We start from the raw sequence: 20,195 nt of genomic DNA on the forward strand, positions 1-20,195 counted from the left end.
TGTGTGTGTGTGTGTGTGTGTGTGTGTGTGTGTGTGTGTGTGTGTGTGTGTGTGTGTGTGTGTGTGTGTGTGTGTGTGCGAATGTACAGTATGTCTTAGTGTGTGTGTGCAGAGGCAAGACAGGGTTTTCCATGCATACAGAAAACACTCACCCTTCACACACTCGCAAGCACACACACAGACACACACTCACACAGCTCCCAAAGGGGGGATTTTTGGGAGTGTCCTTGCTTGTCATTGATGGTGTGCCCTGCGATGGTGGGCTCAGACACAGGAGGGGATGTTATGTGTGCTGAAAGGGTCATCTTACTTCACCGCTGCCAGAGCAGAGCACGACAGATTCCCCGTCCCTAGCATCTCCCCTCGGCTCAACCAATCACAGCCAAGGACTCTGTGATGTAGCGCCCCTCTCACTTGAGGGATTCCGAAGGAACTGCCGCGTGACGACGGCTCGCTTAAACAGCCCACTCTCCCTTCTCTCTCTCTCTCTCTCTCTCTCTCTCTCTCTCTCTCTCAGCCCAGCGCTCGGTGCATCCACTGTTGTTTCTAACGGGGGATAATAGAGCGTCACCCGTACTGCTCCCTCAACTCTGGCCACAAAATAAAGGCGGCAGACGGTGACAGCATCAGCATAAGCAGCAGGAGGCTCCTCTCTGCTCTCCTCCTCCTCTCCTCTTGTCTGAGACTCCTCCTCCTCTCTCTCTCTCTCTCTCTCTCTCTCTCTCTCTCTCTCTCTCTCTCTCTCTCTCTCTCTCTCTCTCTCTCTCCCAGAGACTCCCTCGTTCCCTCCAGATGAGATCTTCTCCACATCCGGACGGACAGATCGGGAGCTGACAGCATGCTGTGCCAGGTAAAATGAGACATTCCCTCTCTGGGGTACCGCAAAAGTTATGGGGATGAGTAGCGTGGAGGTGGAGGAGGGGCTGTGTTTGTTTGGGTTGAGTGTGATTGCTATCGGATTGATATTGAGAAGAGGAGTGGAGGGAGAGGGGCAGGGGAAGTCTACTCTCTGACAACTCCCACCGCTTTGCCGTGGCACCATTTTTGGCGCCCATTTCTGTGTGGCTGCGCCCCAGCGGGCGAGGTGTTGCCGTGGTTATTAGGAGATGGCAGTGTGTACAGGTTGAGATGAGGTGATATAAGCAGAGAGGTGGGTAGCTGGAGGCACGGCTCCGGTTGGGAAACAGAGACCACTGTGTTGATGTCTGGGTGGATGGATGGAGGGATGAGGAGGAGGGAAGGGGGCGGAAGACGAGCAGCTGCTTTCATCCTGGGGAAGCTAATCCCTCTCACCATCAGATAAAATGGCCCGGCTGTGGCTCCGTCTTTTCCTCCTCCATCCGTCACGTGATGGTTTATCTTTGGCATGACTTGCTTAGGGAGGAACGGAGCACACTATTGATTCGGAAAAGAGCTATAATGCCATTTGGAATAGGGAGCCAGACGTTGCTCTCAATCTTTAACCCCTTAGTTGTGCTGCTTCCTGTTTCTGCACAGGTGTGTGGGACAAACATAATATACATTCAGTATCTTCTTTGCACAGCAGTCTATAGCTGTTGATATGATTGAAAAGCCGCTGCGAGCCCTCGAGCTGCAAACATCTGTCATTGTCGTGATTGTTGGAAACCCCCAATAGGATAGCTTCTTATCACCACTCTCAGGTGGCGCCAGGTCCACTAACATGGGGCCTTTGCCACAGTGAACACACGTACTGTGATATCCCCATGTACTGAGCCCATTGTGAAACATGTCAAGCATATCCCTAGTTATTGTACTGTTGCTCTCTCTCGCTGACAAACAAGGCATGGGCACAGGTCGCCTGTTTCCCCGCCCGCCCATTATTACCTCGTATCTCAGGTGGTATGGATAAGCCCGTTGCTATGAGAGTCCACCTGAGAGAGACTACCGAGCGGGTTTGCTCAGCTGTAGCCCTGGGCTCATGCAATTGAGCCTCTCAGCCCCAGCCTCCCTCGGTCGCTGTGAATACATTAGCCGGGAGGCGCCCATGTCAAACTGTTGCCAGGTGATAGTAGCGAGAAGGGAAGCAACTCTCCCTCCTGCCCTCCCCCTCCCTCTTGCCCTCCCTCCCTCCCGCAACCCACCCTTCCACCTCTCCCAAATCACAAAAACCTCCCCAGCTCATTTCCCCAGACAGCAGCTTGTTGTATACATACTGTCTGCAGACACTTCGTTTCATAACCACTAACTGAATCAGATGTGATAGGGGAAGATGGGGCTTATCTCTAGCTGATGGATGCCATGTGCACTGTGTTATTGTAATGACTTATTGAAACACAACAGGCAGAGAATACTTCTGTCATTCATCGGTCACATGGGAATACAGGAAACATTGTTGTGGTAGATCTGTGTGACATGGTTTTCCCATCCATTTACATTTATATTTGAGTCATTTAGCAGACACTCTTACCCAGAGCAACTTACAGGAGCAATTATGGTTATTGAAAGATTTGTTTCACCTAGTCTGCTCTGGGATTCAAACCAGCAACCTTTCAGTTACTGGCTAAACGCTTTGCTTCCTGCCGCCACAATAAGGCCAACTAGGCCAATAATCCAATAAGGCCTCGAGAAACCCTAACAAGACAATGTCTGTGAGAGGAACAACCACCCAACCAGAGAGGGAGGGACAGATGTTGACCTTAAATAATTCAAGCATCCCCTCTGTCGCCGAAGGTGGCATCATGTTTTATCATCCTTGTTAAATCGTCAATAATGAGGAGGACTAGGAGGCTGCTGCCCCGAGCCTGATGTGCAACCAGCCCTAACCTTTCGTTTCAGCCCTGGTTATTTTGGGCTTGCCTTTTCAAAACCCAAGGCTTCTGGGTCATAAAGGGCAGCTGGCAGGATGACTTGGTGTTTGCTCAGAGCTCGTTATTTTAAACAACTGTTGTTAATGAGAGCTGAGGATTGAGGAGGAGAAGGGGGAAGAGGAGGTGAGAGGGAGGAGGGGGAGGGCGCTGTTGTCGGAGCAAAACAGGCGGTTAAAAATAGTCTCTATTATGATTCGACATTGTGCGGCCGTTTGGCAGCAGGTTGCTCTGAAAGGAAGTGCACCGATCAATGACATGCTCATGAAGTGGCCTGTGTCTCAGCGTTGGCCAATGATGAATGCTTCCAATATCAGGACCTGACGTCCCTCTCACCTTTCACTGTCTGCAGCTGATCAGGCTGTCCATGTCAAAGGCAAAAGCAATTTGAAAGTAGCCACAGAAACAGTCACGTCTGCTGGCTAGATGGTACAGATACAGGACCGGCTCCAGGCATAAGCGACATGAGCAGTAAGTCATGGCAAAATGTGTCGAATTGCATGAAATTACAGTAGCTTTAAAACTAAAAACTGTTCTCTCCACCCCATGGCAAAATTAGTAGAATTGCAGAAATTCACTTTAAAACATATATTTTTCTCTCAGCTGTCAAGAGGTGGGACCACTGTACAGCCGGCCCTGTACAGATATGAGAGAGTCTGAGTGTGTCTGTCGAGAGGTGGAATGGGCTGTTATTTTCATCTAAAAAAGCTTTTATAGCCACCTATAAAAAGCAATGCATTTTAGATTCCTTGAGTGTGAAGAATCATAGAGCACCTTTTAACATCCAAACCAATGACAAAGACAGATGATCACAGAGCAGGTTGTAGTTGGCTAACCATTCTGCATGGACCAGATACATCATGAGGGATAGAGGCCCCCAGGGATGTGTAGTGTAGCCGGATAAATCATGTTGTGTTCAGGCAGCAAGTCGTCCCAAGATCAGATTCACAGTGGAGGAGAGTGGGAGAATAGTGATGACATATCTAGTGCAACAGTGTATATATGTGGAATCACCAATCTCGATAAACCATTTCTGTATGAACTTCGATTTGAGCACGGGGGTATTGTCATGCTGAATCGTCTAAAAATTAAGATTTCCCTTCACTGAAACTAACCATGAAACACAGCCCCACCATTATTCCTCCTCCGCCAAACTCTACTGTTGAAACTCTGCATTGGGGCAGGTAGCGTTCTCCTGGCATCTGCCAAACCCAGATTAGTCCGTCAGACTGCCAGATGGTGAAGCATGATTCATCACTCCAGAGAACGCGTTTCCACTGCTTCAGAGTCCAACAGCGGCAAGCTTTACACCAGTCCATCCGACACTTGGCATTACGCATGGTGATCTTAGGCTTGTGTGCAGCTGCTCGGCCATGGAAACCCCATTTCATGAAGCTCCCGACAAACAGTTCTTGTGCTGACATTCCAGAGGCAGTTTTGAACTCGGTAGTGATTGGTGCAACCGAGGACACTATGCGCTTCAGCACTCGGCGCTCCCGTTCTGTGAGCTTGTGTGGTCTACCACTTCTTGGCTGAGCCGTTGTTCCTCCTAGACGTTTCCACTTCACAATAACAGCACTTACAGTTGACCAGGGCAGCTCTAGAAGAGCAGAAATTTGACGAACTGACTTGTTGGAAAGGTGGCACGTTGAAAGTCAAGCATTGAATTCCAGTACATTTGTATCAGTAATGTATTTGGCTACCACCACCACTAGAACATTGCTGTTTAAAAGAGTTTGTTGTAGGGGAGAGAGTGAACTCAATGGCACGTTGGGGGTTGGTTTCAGGCAAGGAGGGATTGGTGGAAGGAGGAGCTCTCATTTGACTAGCTGTGTTACCATGGTGCTACACTCAGTACAGTATGCCCACAGTCAACCAATGTAATGTAAGATCCTCATTCAAACAACTGGCTCACTGGTGAGCATGAAACTCAAATGGCTTGTTGCACTTTGAAACACTATTTGTTAGCATTGAATTCTAGCCTATCGATCTCCTCTGTTTTGTTTGTGATGGCTTATTTCTGGCTTTGCTGGGCTTGGTCCTGTGGTATTACTCTGTTATAAGGTCTGGCTCTGCTAATCTAATTAGGCTGGTTTAAGACTAAATCCTGATACAAGGCTCAGTGTTTAACAAGGTCTACGGGACTCAGGGCTCCTTGATCTCTGTTAGACCTGGGGAGATAAGGCAGAGATTACATGATCAATGAGGCCTTTACTATAATACAGAACCAGTGTACACCACACTCAACATTTCCTGACAATGCAATCACTGGCACTGCTGATGCTGGGTTGTAATTGCAGAGAGAAAGGGTGGATGAGAGGCATGGACATCTTTGTTTTGTGGTATTGCTCCAGTTCTGTCTCAGACCCTGAATGTACTGTATGTACGAAGGATATTGTGATGAGTTTGAAAGTGACTCACTGACACTGAACTCAACTGGGTGAGGGTTAAGATCCTTCCCTTCATGTGGAAGTTTTTCAGGCCATTGCCATTGGTGCAATAGCAAAACAAAAAAACAAACAGCTCTTTTTAACGAGGCTCAATCTGTTTAGCCTACAAATGTTGTTGTCCAACATTTCTATACATATTTACAGAGTGCGCTGTGCTGAAAACAATTGCAGTTCCATTGCAGTTAGTCCTGTGGACCCAATGACAGTAGACAGGCTGGAAACAGTGTGTTTAATGAGGCCTGTGGAAGTGCACAGTCTATATTGGATATGTCTGTTTCCTATTTGAGCCGCAACAATGGAATGAAGAAGCGCATGAAGTGACAATTCAAAACAATTGAATGGATTCACAGTAGTCAAAACTAATGAACACCAACATTTCATCATCCTGCATACAATCTTTTTTTATTGAGGAGGAATCCAAACTAACTGGCAAATGAGATACAGTTGAAGTCGGAAGTTTACATACACTTTAGCCAAATACATTTAAACTCAGTTTTTCAAAATCCCTGACATTTATTCAGAGTAAAAATTCCCTGTCTTAGGCCAGTTAGGATCACCACTTTATTTTAAGAATGTGAAATGTCAGAATAATAGTAGAGAGAATGATTTATTTCAGCTTTTATCACATTCCCAGTGTGTCAGAAGTTTACATACACTCAATTAGTATTTGGTAGCATTGCCTTTAAATTGTTTAACTTTGGTCAAACGTTTCAGGTAGCCTTCCACAAGCTTCCCACAATAAGTTGGGTGAATTTTGGCCCATTCCTCCTGACAGAGCTGGTGTAACTGAGTCAGGTTTGTAGGCCTCCTTGCTCGCACACGCTTTTACAGTTCTGCCCACACATTTTCTATAGGATTGAGGTCAGGGCTTTGTGATGGCCACTCCAATACCTTGACGTTGTTGTCCTTAAGCCATTTTTCCACAACTTTGGAAGTATGCTTGGGGTCATTGTCCATTTGGAAGACCCATTTGTGACCAAGCTTTAACTTCCTGACTGATGTCTTGAGATGTTGCTTCAATATATTCACATAATTATGCCATCTATTTTGTGAAGTGCACCAGTCCCTCCTGCAGCAAAGCACCCCCACAACATGATGCTGCCACCCCCATGCTTCACGGTTGTGATGGTGTTCTTTGGCTTGCAAGCCTCCCCCTTTTTCCTCCAAACATAACAATGGTCATTATGGCCAAACAGTTCTATTTTTGTTTCATCAGACCAGAGGACATTTCTCCAAAAAGTACGATCTTTGTCTCCGTGTGCAGTTGCAAACCGTAGTCTAGCTTTTTTATGGCGGTTTTGGAGCAGTGACTTCTCCCTTGCTGAGCGGCCTTTCAGATTATGTCGATACAGCACTTGTTTTACTGTGGATATAGATACTTTTGTACCTGCTTCCTCCAGGGTCTTCGCAATGTCCTTTGCTGTTGTTCTGGGATTGATTTGCATTGTTTGCACCAAAGTACGTTTGTCTCTAGGAGACAGAACGTGTCTCCTTCCTGAGCGGTATGATGGCTGCGTGGTCCCATGGTGTTTATACTTGCATACTATTGTTTGTACAGATGAACGTGGTACCTTCAGGCATTTGGAAATTGCTCCCAAGGATGAACCAGACTTGTGGAGGTCTACAATTATTTTTCTGAGGTCTTGGCTGATTTCTTTTGATTTTCCCATGATGTCAAGCAAAGAGGCAACGAGTTTGAAGGTAAGCCTTGAAATACATCCACAGGTACACCTCCAATTGACTCAAATGATGTCAATTAGCCTATCAGAAGTTTCTAAAGCCATGACATCATTTTCTAGAAGTTTCCAAGCTGTTTAAAGGCACAGTCAACTTAGTGTGTGTAAACTTCTGACCCACCGGAATTGTGATACAGTGAATCATAAGTGAAATAATCTGTCTGTAACTAATTGTTGGAAAAATTACTAGTGTCATGCACAAAGTAGATATCCTAACCGACTTGCCAAAACTATAGTTTGTTAACAAGAAATTTGTGGAGAGGTTGAAAAACGAGTTTTAAGAGTTTTAATGACACCAACCTAAGTGTATGTAAACTTCTGACTTCAACTGTAAGTATGGAAGAGAGCATAATAGGTGCTATCTAGAATCCATAGATTAACCCTTTTTGGTTCCAGGTAGAACCTTTTTGGGTTCCATGTAGAGCCCTTTCCGCAGAGAGTTCTACATGGAACCAAAAAGGGTTCTCCTATGAGGACAGCCCGAAGAACATTTTTGGAACCCTTTTTTCTAAGAGTGTATGCTAGAGTACAAATTCCTTTTTTGTCAAGCCATTCAGCCGGACATTTGAACTTCCGACATCTCTTCACCTGTTCAAGCAGCCTTTAGTTTATGGCCACATCAAAGATAGGTATTGTCATTTATAAGGGATGGGAGAGGTATAAACAGGGGAGAAGTAGAACATGGTGGGCCAAAAAATATATAATAATTGTCAGCCAACAAACTTACTGTACTACTCCCTCAAAGCTGTAATTTCAAAATCCCTTTAAGAGGAAATTGCTTTTCGCTTTCTACATTTTTTTAATATCCAGATTTTTACTGAGCCAAGTGAAACGCATCTAATACCCAGCTGCATTTTGCTGTTGCTACCCTGAAGGTGGTGCGGAGACAAGTTATTAGAGTTTAATACCATCTGTATGGGCAAAACTTCTCAGAGAGACCTGCCCTGGAGGAGAAACGCTCAACGCCAGGTTTCTGAGCATATTAATAATTACAAAGCCGAGCCACAGAGGTGGGTTGGAGGACATTTTGACTGTTTTATGAAGGCAATAAGGGCATTCAAAGGAGTGCTGTTTACCCCCCCTCTTCTCCCCTCTCCCACTTTCCTAAAATGCACACACTCAGCCACTCCGTGGCATCCCAAGATGCATCTGTGGTCAGCATGCAATGAGTTGATTAAAAAAAGCTCCTACGACAGAGGATGCTGTTTCATTTCACTATGTCTAGTATCTGTAATGACTGTCTGAGTTGTACAATGGTTTTTGGCTAACGTGGTTTGGACAGTCTCGTCAGAGCAATAAGGCTTGTTTCAGTGGGCACTGTGGTGGTGAGTCATATTGTGACCCTCATTCATCAGAGCCATGACCACAGAGAAAACCCCCTTTCACTGCTTTATAAGGTTAACAATAAAAACAGGATCGGGAAATTGGCTCATGCCGTTATATTACATTTAGGGTGAAAAGACATGACAGCTAGACTGAATAGCTTCTTAATACAGTATATATTTGGACAAAGCAGCCTAGTCTGAGTACAGAAGATCCACGTTGCGGGTTATTGAAGAGCTTCTTTATGTTGTTATATTGCATTTTACTATAAAAGCGCATTCAGTTACTTATCTCCTGTCCCTCTGTTGAAATCCCTCAAATAGGGCCAGCATGACAGCTTCGAAATGAGAGAAACTACTTCCAAGAGATTGGCCTCTGAGCTATTGCACAGCAACAATAACAGCAAGTGCCTCTGGTGCCCTTGGAAGATGCATGAGTCATAAAGGACAGGACAGACAGCAATGTACAAGACACAGCGCCACCATCAAGACATAAAAGCAATTACAATCAATGTCTTACTGCTGCATCCATGTCAGAAAACATCCTTCGTTGAGTTTGTGTGGACATACTAACTTGATTAGCCTAGTTGAAACGAATGACATCCGTACATGTGGGTATGGACGGTCTTTTTTTGTGTACAGATCATAGCTTCCTTTTGCCCATACATCCTATAGCCCTAACATTGATTATAAACAGTGTATTTAATTTCTGGTTCTTGACCTCCCTCTGCCCTGATGTGATTCGGTAGGAGGAGATTTGGTTGGATGAATCCCACACTAGCCAATAACATTCCTCTATTGTTTTACTACCAGCCAAGGTCATTGTTGATCCTTGTTGATAATTTACTAAGGAGGAATGAAATGTGATATCCTACTGTTATTGAATATACAAATACAGTCAGTGTGGCCATAATGTGTAGTAAACAGTGAAATCTGGTATGTGGATGCTAGTGTCCCTCCCTTCCGAAGAGCAAGGCGGTAGTAAACATTGGAGCTGCTAGACCAATGGCAGCCCCAGCCCGTCTCATATTAGAATGGAACCCCCCTTCTGGTCACGGCTCGACTCGACCCTGATTGAGGAGGAATGCCGAATGATAAGAAAAGGTATACCTTTCCCACACCTGTTTCAACCCCCCCCCCCCCCCCCCCCCCCACCCACCCTCTTTGGAATGAATAGCCACTGTCGAGCTCCGGTGATTCTCCATTACTGCCGGTGGAAGGTGTGTGTGCCTTTCATGGCCGCCTGACGAGATTAGCCTCTGATACAAACATCCTTGTTTGTCACCATGGCAACCAAGTCTCCCGCCTGCCGTGGGTTGTCATGCCGCCTCTTCCTCCCTCACCCCTCCCTCTTCCTCCCTTGTGAGCGCTGTAGATGAACACAAGCAGTTCCCTGTTACAAGCCACAACGTGCTCCATCTAGTTATCTCCCTAATCTGTAAAATGAGCCTCTCCCTCTTCAGGCCACTGTCTTCAGGGTGCTGCGTTTACATTACACCCCCAGTCATGGCTCTTCAATTTTTCTCTCTTGCGGCTGAAAGATGAAATTGCCCGCGAGCAGAGCTCGTGTCAATTGCTATAATAATAACAGCAAAATAAACCCATAGCTCTGCCTCTGCTGCTCTCAGAATGAAAATAAAAAAAAGTGAAAAATAACGACAACTAGCCTAGTTTCATATTTTGTTTGTTTGGTCTCCCCTCCCTCCATCAATGGAACAGTCTGACGGATTTGGGGATCCCCTGAAGGATAATACAAATGAGTAGGCATGCTTACGGAACGGCACATCCCACTGGGCACACACCTGTTGAATCAACGTTGTTTTCACGTCATTTCAAAGAAATTATGTGGAACCGACGTGGAATAGACGTTGAATTGACGTCTGGGTCCAGTGGGATGTATCTTCACGAGAGAGAGAGCCAGGCTTCTCCACAGCCAGACAGAGGAGGCCTCCCCAAAACATGTCCACCCAGTCAGACAGAAAACAATACTTATTACCACAGCGCCAAGAGGGCAACTCGCCCCATTGGGGATAATAGCTAGGCATCTGGTTAAATTTGCTAAACTGTAATACTAGCTCTGTGTCTAGTCTGAAGTCTGGAGTGTAGTAACAGATAATATTCCTCTCTATTAAACCTTGGGACTTTTGTATTGCACAGCTTGAAGCATAAGATTTAACGTTTTCTATTGAATAAATGTAGAGAATGTAGAACATTTGCATATTTGGCCATTTGTATCACATTTGGCAGCTATTGAACGACTTTGATGAAATCCCATATTGCAGCATTAATAGAGGCTATTTTCTCCTCTCTTCAGTGGGCGGTGGCTGGAGAGTCCATATTGTTGCTGGTGGGGAAATCTCAGCGCATACATTTGCTGTTCCTTATCTCCTAAATTAACTCATTACCTTGACATCCTGCCTTCCATCCACTGCACAGATTGGCCTTGAATTTCTAATGAAACATGGCTGTCCCCTCCTATATGTACGGTGATGGATATCCAGCCCAGGTTCTAACTCTCGCCACTGCTCTCGCCATTGATTTTGACTTCACTCTACAGCCAGATGAATACTCTTGAGGAGAAAGAAAATGAAGTAAGATAAGATCTGAGGCAAAAATAGAACTCCCTCCTACAGTATATAGACTTCCTGTGGCCATGTCCCCTCTGAACTGAAGGTATATCAAACCCCGAGCAAGGCTCTGCTAGCATCGCTCTGCTGCCTGCAACACCACCAAAGCAATCTCAACAAATAGCTGTTTGCTCAGCGCACAGAGGACCCCACTCAGGGGATTTCTTGTCATTGTTCCACCACTACAAAAGTGAGGTAGCTGTCGATAACAAACAGTTGTGGGCGTAAATTGGGTGTGCAATTTCCCCTTGGCTTGCGGTTTGATTGATTGTAATGGGCAGTGAGATGAGAATGGGAGTGTGTGTCCAGGCCAGGAGGTGGGAAGGCTTTTAGATAGATCTCAGCTGGATCTCGTCTGACCTTGTCCATCTGCTAGGTCTCCCCAGCATGGGGCCAACACCTAGCAACACCTAGCACAACCAACAGCAAATTACTGCTACAAGGTGGACTATATGGATGAGATACAACTGTCTTCTGGGGCGTGGAGCATGCGTAACACCCATTTCCTTCCCCTGTTGATAACCTATACTCTTCCCATTTGCTACTGGGAACCAAGAACCTTAGGTGCCAAACCATTCTATTCACGTCAATTACTTTTTTTCCTGGCGGTTTATTTTAATTGCATATTATATGCAAATTGGTGCAGGATGATATAGATCTCACCTGAGATATGGTGGATGATAGCAGAGATGTGATAATGGCAGATTCCCCCATGTTTTTATCTCAGAAACATACTCAGTCACTAAGAGACGTTGATTATGCATGCATTGTGCATTGTAAAACAAACTCTTGAGGCTGCTGGCATTAATGACAATTATGCTAATGTAGGAAACAATCAAGGTATTTCACCCCAGTCCAGATGCATGTGGAACATGCAGCATTGTTACAGATGTTGCTCAGTAAATGATTTATCAGCTTCCTTCCATGGAGTGTAAAATGGGTTAAACTAATCAACCTTGCACACACAACTGTAGCAGTGCTTTCAAGAGGTGTATGCTAAAACTTGCTAATACTATGCTAATACAGTAATACATTGAATTATTCAAAGGGCTTTGTTAACTCCAACAAATGAACCTTAGATACATTTTTCAGCTTCTATCAGCTTTCCTTTATATGGTCTTTGTGTGCTCTTTGTGAGACAAAAAAAAAGATGTGACACGTTTCTCTGATATTCACCTGTTAATATTATCTTTGCAGAAATCAGATTCATACAGTACCTAACTATCTTATGACAAGATATTTGAGTTAAACCCTTTCATAATTAATATAGCATTCAATGCAAAAAGAGCATGTTATTTGATGTTATTTGAAAGAGCATTTATTCCAGTCTCTTGTTGACTAATTCCCTTTGACTCATGTCTACTGTCTTCTTGTCTAATCTGACACCTGTGACAGCACAGAACACTCTGATTGGTTAGTGTGCCCCACCCTAGGGCAGCACAGAACACACTGATTGGTTAATGTGCCCCACCCTAGGGCAGCACAGAACACACTGATTGGTTAGTGTGCCCCACCCTAGGGCAGCACAGCACACTCTGATTGGATAGTGTGCCCCACCCTAGGCCAGCACAGAACACACTGATTGGTTAGTGTGCCCCACCCTAGGGCAGCACAGCACACTCTGATTGGATAGTGTGCCCCACCCTAGGGCAGCACAGCACACTCTGATTGGATAGTGTGCCCCACCCTAGGGCAGCACAGAACACACTGATTGGTTAGTGTGCCCCACCCTAGGGTAGCACAGCACACTCTGATTGGTTAGTGTGCCCCACCCTAGGTCAGCACAGAAGCCGATGGAGAAGGATTGGACTTGTTCACCTCCAAGCCATTCTGCTTAGCCCAATGTTGGCTATGCTGTGGTCTGTTCACCTTAATTTAAGGATCATAAATCTATCCATAGAAATAGTCTTGCCTTGAGAGGAAACAGACTGCTCTGGTGATCAATCATATGTCGAAATGGTCCTCACATGTTCCTCATCAGCATCAGTGTTGTTGCATCAATGTCATTCATGATTTCCTTACATTTTGTCAATATAAAAAAATGTTTTATTGAATAGGCATTTTGTGTTACCCCTTTACACACATGGGAATTGGCCTGTATGGATAGGGCTACATTGAAGAAGTATGAAAAGTATATGTGTCACGCCCTGACCATAGAGAACCCTCGGGGTTCTCTATGGTGTTTTAGGTCAGGGCATGACTAGGGGGTGTTCTAGTCTTTAATTTCTATGTTGGTGTGAGTATGGTTCCCAATTGGAGGCAGCTGATGATCGTTGCCTCTAATTGGGGATCATACTTAGTGTGGTCCTTTTCCCACCTGCGTTGTGGGATATTGTTTTGTGTGAATGCTTATGTGCGCTACGTTTTGCACGATCGTTAGATCTTTGTGTTTTTTTTTAAGTTTCACGAGTAATAAAAGATGTGGAACTCTACTCACGCTGCGCCTTGGTCTAGTTATTTAAATGACGGTCGTGACAATATGCATAACCATGGTAGCAATTGAAAGGAAACAGTTTGGAGGGAATGGGGAAGTTATTAGACAAAAGGTGACCAAAGGTCAATCCAAACATTACACTGGTTTATGTGCATTTTACATTTACTGTACTTTTCACAGCATTTGTTGATAATGAAATCTGAAAATACTCTGGATACGTTCAGTAACATGATAAGAATGTGTTGTAGGTGCAACATAATGTAAGACAAAAGAATGACAAAGGTTTGAGTGTCTCCAAGTGGACACAAACCTCTCCAAAGTGTGCACAGTTACTAAGCAATTTCAATGCACTTTATGACCCAAAGAAGGTGCTTTTTTTTTTTAGCTCTCCTAGTTGTGCCATTTAGGAACTACAGCAAGCACACTTGTAGTTGTTTTGTTTGGAACACAACCCGCATCCCTGTCATCACACAAACGGTCCATTATAAATCGGAATCTGGGTCAGGTGGGCATGATTTGAAGGCTTGTTCTATTGCCAACATGACTAGCTAAGGTATAAAATATGATCTTACAGTGTTAGGTTTTCAGAAGGCAATTCAGAGAAACAGAGCGTAATTTTTGTGCGCATAGAAAGGAGTCATGTGCGCATCCAGGTGCGTGCTGCAAATTTACTTCACAATTAACAAACATATGCTCATTCTGTTCAGAAACAACCCAGGGTATGACGACATGTCATCTTGTAACTGTACATCAAACATAGAGACCATAAATGTTGAAACTGTATATGACATGAGTTTTATGATTTGGAGATGTGATGTGCACATTTGGACTCACGGGTGTTTGGCTTGCTTGTATGACGTCAAAGCAGTACTTATTATAATGCAGTATTTATTATAATCCTCAACGTCTCATCTTTCAAAATATATACATTGAGTCCTCTTAATTTACAGCATTTCTCTCACTCGGACAACAAAAAATGTGCAAAAGTTGCCTGATTTGCGGGAGTGGTGGTTCAACTTCAGAACGTCTGTCAGTCAAAACCCATTCAGAGCTCTGAATCGCAGAGCCAGAACTCTGACATTATATTCCAATTTAGGCGCTTATTAGTGCCCAAATATGCCATTTTCAACCTGTATACGGGTACGAGTGTAAAGGGCTATCACACTAGAATAGATGTATTTACTCACGTTGTACTCACAAAAGAACAGCAGACAAATACAAAATACCAGATATTCTTGAAAATGAAAGAGCAGGAACTTGTACGCCTGCAGCAGTAGCCACTAAACACCACGGGTCCTAGCTACATGGAGGGTTTTTAAAACTGTTTCTTTTTAGTGGCCGGCAGGAGGCAAGGACGGCCTCAATGTCAGAGCTCTCACCCACCGTGCTTAGTTCCTCCAGCCCTCTGGGGCCCCACTCACATATTCCAAGAATCTTCAATCAATAACCTGGCAACCCAGCCTCCCCGTGCGGCCTCCCAACCCTGCTAAGAACCCCCAGGAGGCCATGGGGTACAGCCAAGCACAGACAGTCACGACCCTCCAGACGGTGACTAAAAGTGGCTGTGTTTGTGCAGCATTCACAGACCTGTACAGCATGCGGATAAAACAAGAAAGGTCAGTGGATCTGCACCAGTCACTCCAGCTTTGTGAATTCATAAAGGCATCCAGGCCATTAACACACATGGGTTCATTGCTAGAAGGTGTACGTGAATCACTGTAGTGGATTAGAGGCTCTTAAAGATGTGAGGTTCATTTGCACATTAGTATTCCCACCCATATAGGCTGGAGTCGTTCACTCTTTATGATAACTCAAGCAGAGTGGTTCATTTGCCTATTCGGATGATGGAGAGATGGCTGTAGTGAGGTTTACTGCCTCTAGATACTGCTGCAACCAGAAATGTGACGGCCCCTTTTGATGAATCAGTGGCCACCAACAGACTGACTCTCGTGACGTGATGTCATCTGCATCTGTTCATATGTAAATATTAAATTATGCCATTATTGGAACATGGATAAAGGAGATTGGAACTGAGCTCAAATGTCGTGGGAGGCAGGAGCTATTTTGGGAAAAAGATGGAAGAGTGGAGTGTGTATGCTACATTTCAATGGCGCTGAATGGCGTTTCTGTGAGCTACAATGAAGCCGTACTGCCCCTGAAATAGCACCCCATTTCACCAGCCATCTGCAACTCACGCGGGGCACCAAGACCTTACACCTGTGCCGATGCCTCTGCCAAGCTTCTACACCCTCATGAAAAAGTATTACTGAATTACTACTCATCACTACTTCACAAGAGCTTCCCTATACACAAAACCTGCTAGTTTTACTACTTGATTACTATTGTGATGTCTAGTACACCAGTCGTCATTTTTGTAGTAATGAGTGATACATTGGTACGTTTCACTACTGGTGAACACTACATATTTACAATTCAAATCACTAGATCCAGTGGCTTGCGAAAGTATTCACCCCCTTGGCATTTTTCCTATTTTGTTGCCTTACAACCTGGAATTAAGTAGATTTTTGGGGGGGTTGTATCATTTGATTTACACAACATGCCTAACACACAATTTTTTTGTGTGTAACAAACAGGAAATAAGACAAAAAAACTGAAAACTTGAGTGTGCATAACTACTCACCCCCCCACCCCAAAGTCAATACTTTGCGGAGTCACCTTTTGCAGCAATTACAGCTGCAAGTCTCTTGGGGTATGTCTCTATAAGCTTGGCACATCTAGTCACTTGGATTTTTGCCCATTCTTCAAGGCAAAACTGCTCCAGTTCCTTCAAGTTGGATGGGTTCCGCTGGTGTACAGAAATCTTTAAGTCATACCACAGATTCTCAATTGGATTGAGGTCTGGGCTTTGACTAGGCCATTCTAAGACATTTAAATGTTTTCCCTTAAACCACTTGAGTGTTGCTTTAGCAGTATGCTTAGGGTCATTGTCCTGCTGGAAGGTGAATCTCTGAATTTCCCTGTATATAGCACCACCCATCATTCCTTCAATTCTGACCAGTTTCCCAGTCCCTGCTGATGAAAAACATCCCCACAACATGATGCTGCCACCACCAAGCTTCACTGTGGGGATGGTGTTCTCTGGGTGATGTGAGGTGTTGAGTTTGTGCCAGACGTAGCGTTTTCCTTGATGGCCAAAAAGCTTAATTTTAGTCTCATCTGACCAGAGTATCTTCTTCCATATGTTTGGGGAGTACCTTTGGGGAGTACTTGTCTTTTGGCGAGCACCATTTGCTTCTTTTTTTTTAAGCAATGGCTTTTTTCTGGCCAGTCTTCCCTAAAGCCCAGCTCTGTGGAGTGTACACTTAAAGCGGTCCTTTGGACAGATACTCTTTGGTCTCTTTATTGTCTCTCTGATTAATACCCTCCTTGCCTGGTCCGTGAGTTTCGGTTGGCGGCCCTCCCTTGGCAGGTTTGTTGTGGTGCCATAGTCTTTCCATTTTTGAATAATGGATTTAATAGTGCTCCATGGGATATTCAAAGTTTCTGATATTTTTTTTAACCCAACCCTGATCTGTACTTCTCCACAACTTTGTCCCTGAGCTATTTGGAGAGCTCCTTGGTCTTCATGGTGCAGCTTGCTTGGTGCAGACTCTGGGGCCTTTCAGAACAGGTGTATATATACTGAGATCATGTGACAGATTTTGTGACACTTAGATTGCACACAGGTGGACTTTATTTAACTAATTATGTGACATCTGAAGGTAATCGGTTGCACCAGATCATATTTAGGGGCTTCATAGCAAAGGGGGTGAATATATATTAAGAACGCATCACTTTTCCGTTTTCTATTTTTTTAATTGTTTGGACTATTTTGTGTATGTCTATTACATGAAATCCAAATAAAAATCAATTTAAATTACAGGTTGTAATGCAACAAAATAGGAAAAACACCAAGGGGGATGAATACTTTTGCAAGGCACTTGACTACTGTGTAATTACAGAGCTTTTTGGAATCTACAACTTAAAACCTACACATGTTCACTACGGAATTACTAAGTAATGCCTCCACATTACTGCTGTAGGTCTACTCAATCCCTATTGAATTACTACTGCCATTTGTGTGTGTAGTGTTGTCACTACTGATCACTACTGAATAGCTCCTGATCCTTTTGTATTTGTATTGCTATTGAAAATAGACACATTTACTACTGTTTACCTATTCAAAATCACTATTGGCATCTTCTTGTTTCACCATTGTGTCACTACTAGACTAGTACACATGTTATTTCCTCAAGTTTATAGCTGTAGTTACGTCATCAAACAATAAATAATACGCTTGTACAAACGTAACAGAATTTTTTTAACGTGTTAAATGAACTACTTATCAAATTACATATTTACAAAAAAAGATTCCCTTTGAAGCTGTGTCACGACTTCCGCCGAAGTCGGTTCCTCTCCTTGTTCGGGCGACGTTCGGCGGTCGACGTCACCGGTCTTCTAGCAATCGCCCACCTTTCATATTCCATTTGTTTTGTCTTGTTTTCCTGCACACCTGGTTTACATCTCCTCTTAATTACTATGTGTATTTAGCCCTCTGTTCCCTCCATGTCTGTGTGGGGTATTGTTTATTGTCAGGTTGGTATGCTTCCGGCTGGTGTGCGCCGGGTTTTGTTTTACACCTGTGCTTTGTGGCAGCCGGTACTTTGTACTTGGTTATTTGTACATTGTGCTGCCTCACCTGTTCTTTGGGCATTTGTTTTTGTGACACGGTTGCGTTCTGTTTATTCAATGCCTCAGTAAAGTGCTTTGTCCACTCATCTCTGCTCTCCTGCGCCTGACTTCCATGCACCAGCTACACCCACCGTGCTTGTCTTCATTCAGCATTGACTTAGCTATCTTCAGATCCTCTTTTTCTTGCAGCCATATTTCTCCGCCATGTAAACTTTTAGAAAATAAAGACAAGCACAAGAGACAACCAATTATAAGCCATTATCATTAATCTGCTAACAGAGGTCCAATAAGACAACACAGAAAAACATTTGATAAACAATGTCAATCTTACCAACAATGGCCTCCAGTCTTCTTATGTCGAGGGCCTCCTTGGTGGCAGGTCAAAAGAGGTAAGTGGAATGTGTATGTTTATCAATATGAACGTACTGCACATTTCCATTCAAACACACACACACAGTACTTATTAGCTAGCATGACGAAAATAGAGGCTATATAGCTACATTTCTCTCTCATTGTCACTCAATGCATAGGTTTACCTCCGCTGTATTCACATCCTACCATACCTTTGTCTGTACATTATGCCTTTAATCTATTCTACCGTGCCCAGAAACCTGCTCCTTTTACTCTCTGTTCTGAACATACTAGACGACCAGTTCTTAAAGCCTGTAGCTGTACCCTTACCCTACTCCTCCTCTGTTCCTCTGGTGATGTAGAGGTTAATCCAGGTCCTGCAGTGCCTAGCTCCACTCCAATTCCCCAGGCGATCTCATTTGTTGACTTCTGTAACCGTAAAAGCCTTGGTTACATTCATGTTAACATTAGAAGCCTCCTCCCTAAGTCTGTTTTATTCACTGATTTAGCACACTCTGCCAACCCGGATGTCCTAGCCGTGTCTGAATCATGGCTTAGGAAGACCACCAAAAACCCTGAAATGTCCATCCCTAACTATAACATTTTCCGATAAGATAGAACTGCCAAAGGGGGCGGAGTTGCAATCTACTGCAGAGATAGCCTGCGGAGTTCTGTCTTACTATCCAGGTCTGTGCCCAAGCAAGTTGAGCTTCTACTTTTAAAAATCCACCTTTCCAGAAAAAAGTCTCTCACCGTTGCCGCTTGCTATAGACCACCTTCTGCCCTCAGCTGTGCCCAGGACACCATATGTTAATTGATTGCCGCCATCTATCTTCAGAGCTCGTGCTGTTAGGTGACCTAAACTGGGATATGCTTAACACCCCAGCCATCCTACAGTCTAAGCTTGATGCCCTCAATCTCACACAAATTATCAATGAACCAACCAGGTACAACCCCACATCCGTAAACACGGGCACCCTAATAGATATCATCCTAACCAACCTGCCCTCCAAATACACCTCTGCTGTCTTCAACCAGGATACACAGGCAGTTAGGAAAGCAAAGGCTATCTTTTTCAAACAGAAATGTCCATCCTGTAGCACAAACTCCAAAAAGTTCTGAGACACTGTAAAGTCCATAGAGAATAAGAGCACCTCCTCCCAGCTGCCCGCTGCACTGAGGCTAGGAAACACTGTCACCACCGATAAATCCACGACATGCTTTCCACCTGGCTACCCCTACCCCTACCCCGGTCAACAGCCCTGCACCCCCCACAGCAACTTGCCCAAGCTTCCCCCACATTCACATCCAGATAGCTGATGTTCTGAAAGAGCTGCAAAATCTGGACACTTACAAATCAGCCGGGCTAGACAATCTGGACCCTCTCTTTCTAAAATTATCCGCCAACATTTTTGCAACCCATATTACTAGCCTGTTCAACCTCTCTTTCGTATCATCTGAGATCCCCAAAGATTGGAAAGCTGCCACAGTCATCCCCCTCTTCAAAGGGGGAGACACTTTAGACCCAAACTGTTATAGACCTATATCTATCCTACCCTGCCTTTTTAAGGTCTTCGAAAGCCAAGTTAACAAACAGATCACCCACCATTTCGAATCCCATCGTACCTTCTCCGCTATGCAATCTGGTTTCTGAGCTGGTCATGGGTGCACCTCAGCCACGCTCAAGGTCCTAAACGATATCATAACCGCCATCGATAAGAGACATTACTGTGCAGCTGTATTCATCGACCTGGCCAA

The 20,195-nt window shown here is 44.4% G+C and overlaps 1 protein-coding gene across 2 annotated transcripts in view; it reads left to right on the forward strand.

Moving 5' to 3' along the window:
* The first annotated feature begins 725 nt into the window (after positions 1 to 725).
* Positions 726 to 20,195, forward strand: part of LOC106609413 (synaptotagmin-1) — a 232,160-nt gene continuing 212,690 nt past the window's right edge. For both annotated transcript variants that reach the window (XM_014208212.3, XM_014208215.3), the window contains exon 1: positions 726 to 850. The gene's annotated coding sequence lies outside the window, so the exon portion shown is untranslated. The remainder of the gene's footprint in view (positions 851 to 20,195) is intronic.

The sequence above is a fragment of the Salmo salar genome, chromosome 07 (assembly GCF_965601325.2).
Source record: "Salmo salar chromosome 07, fSalSal1, whole genome shotgun sequence".
In the NCBI taxonomy this organism is placed as follows: domain Eukaryota; kingdom Metazoa; phylum Chordata; class Actinopteri; order Salmoniformes; family Salmonidae; genus Salmo; species Salmo salar.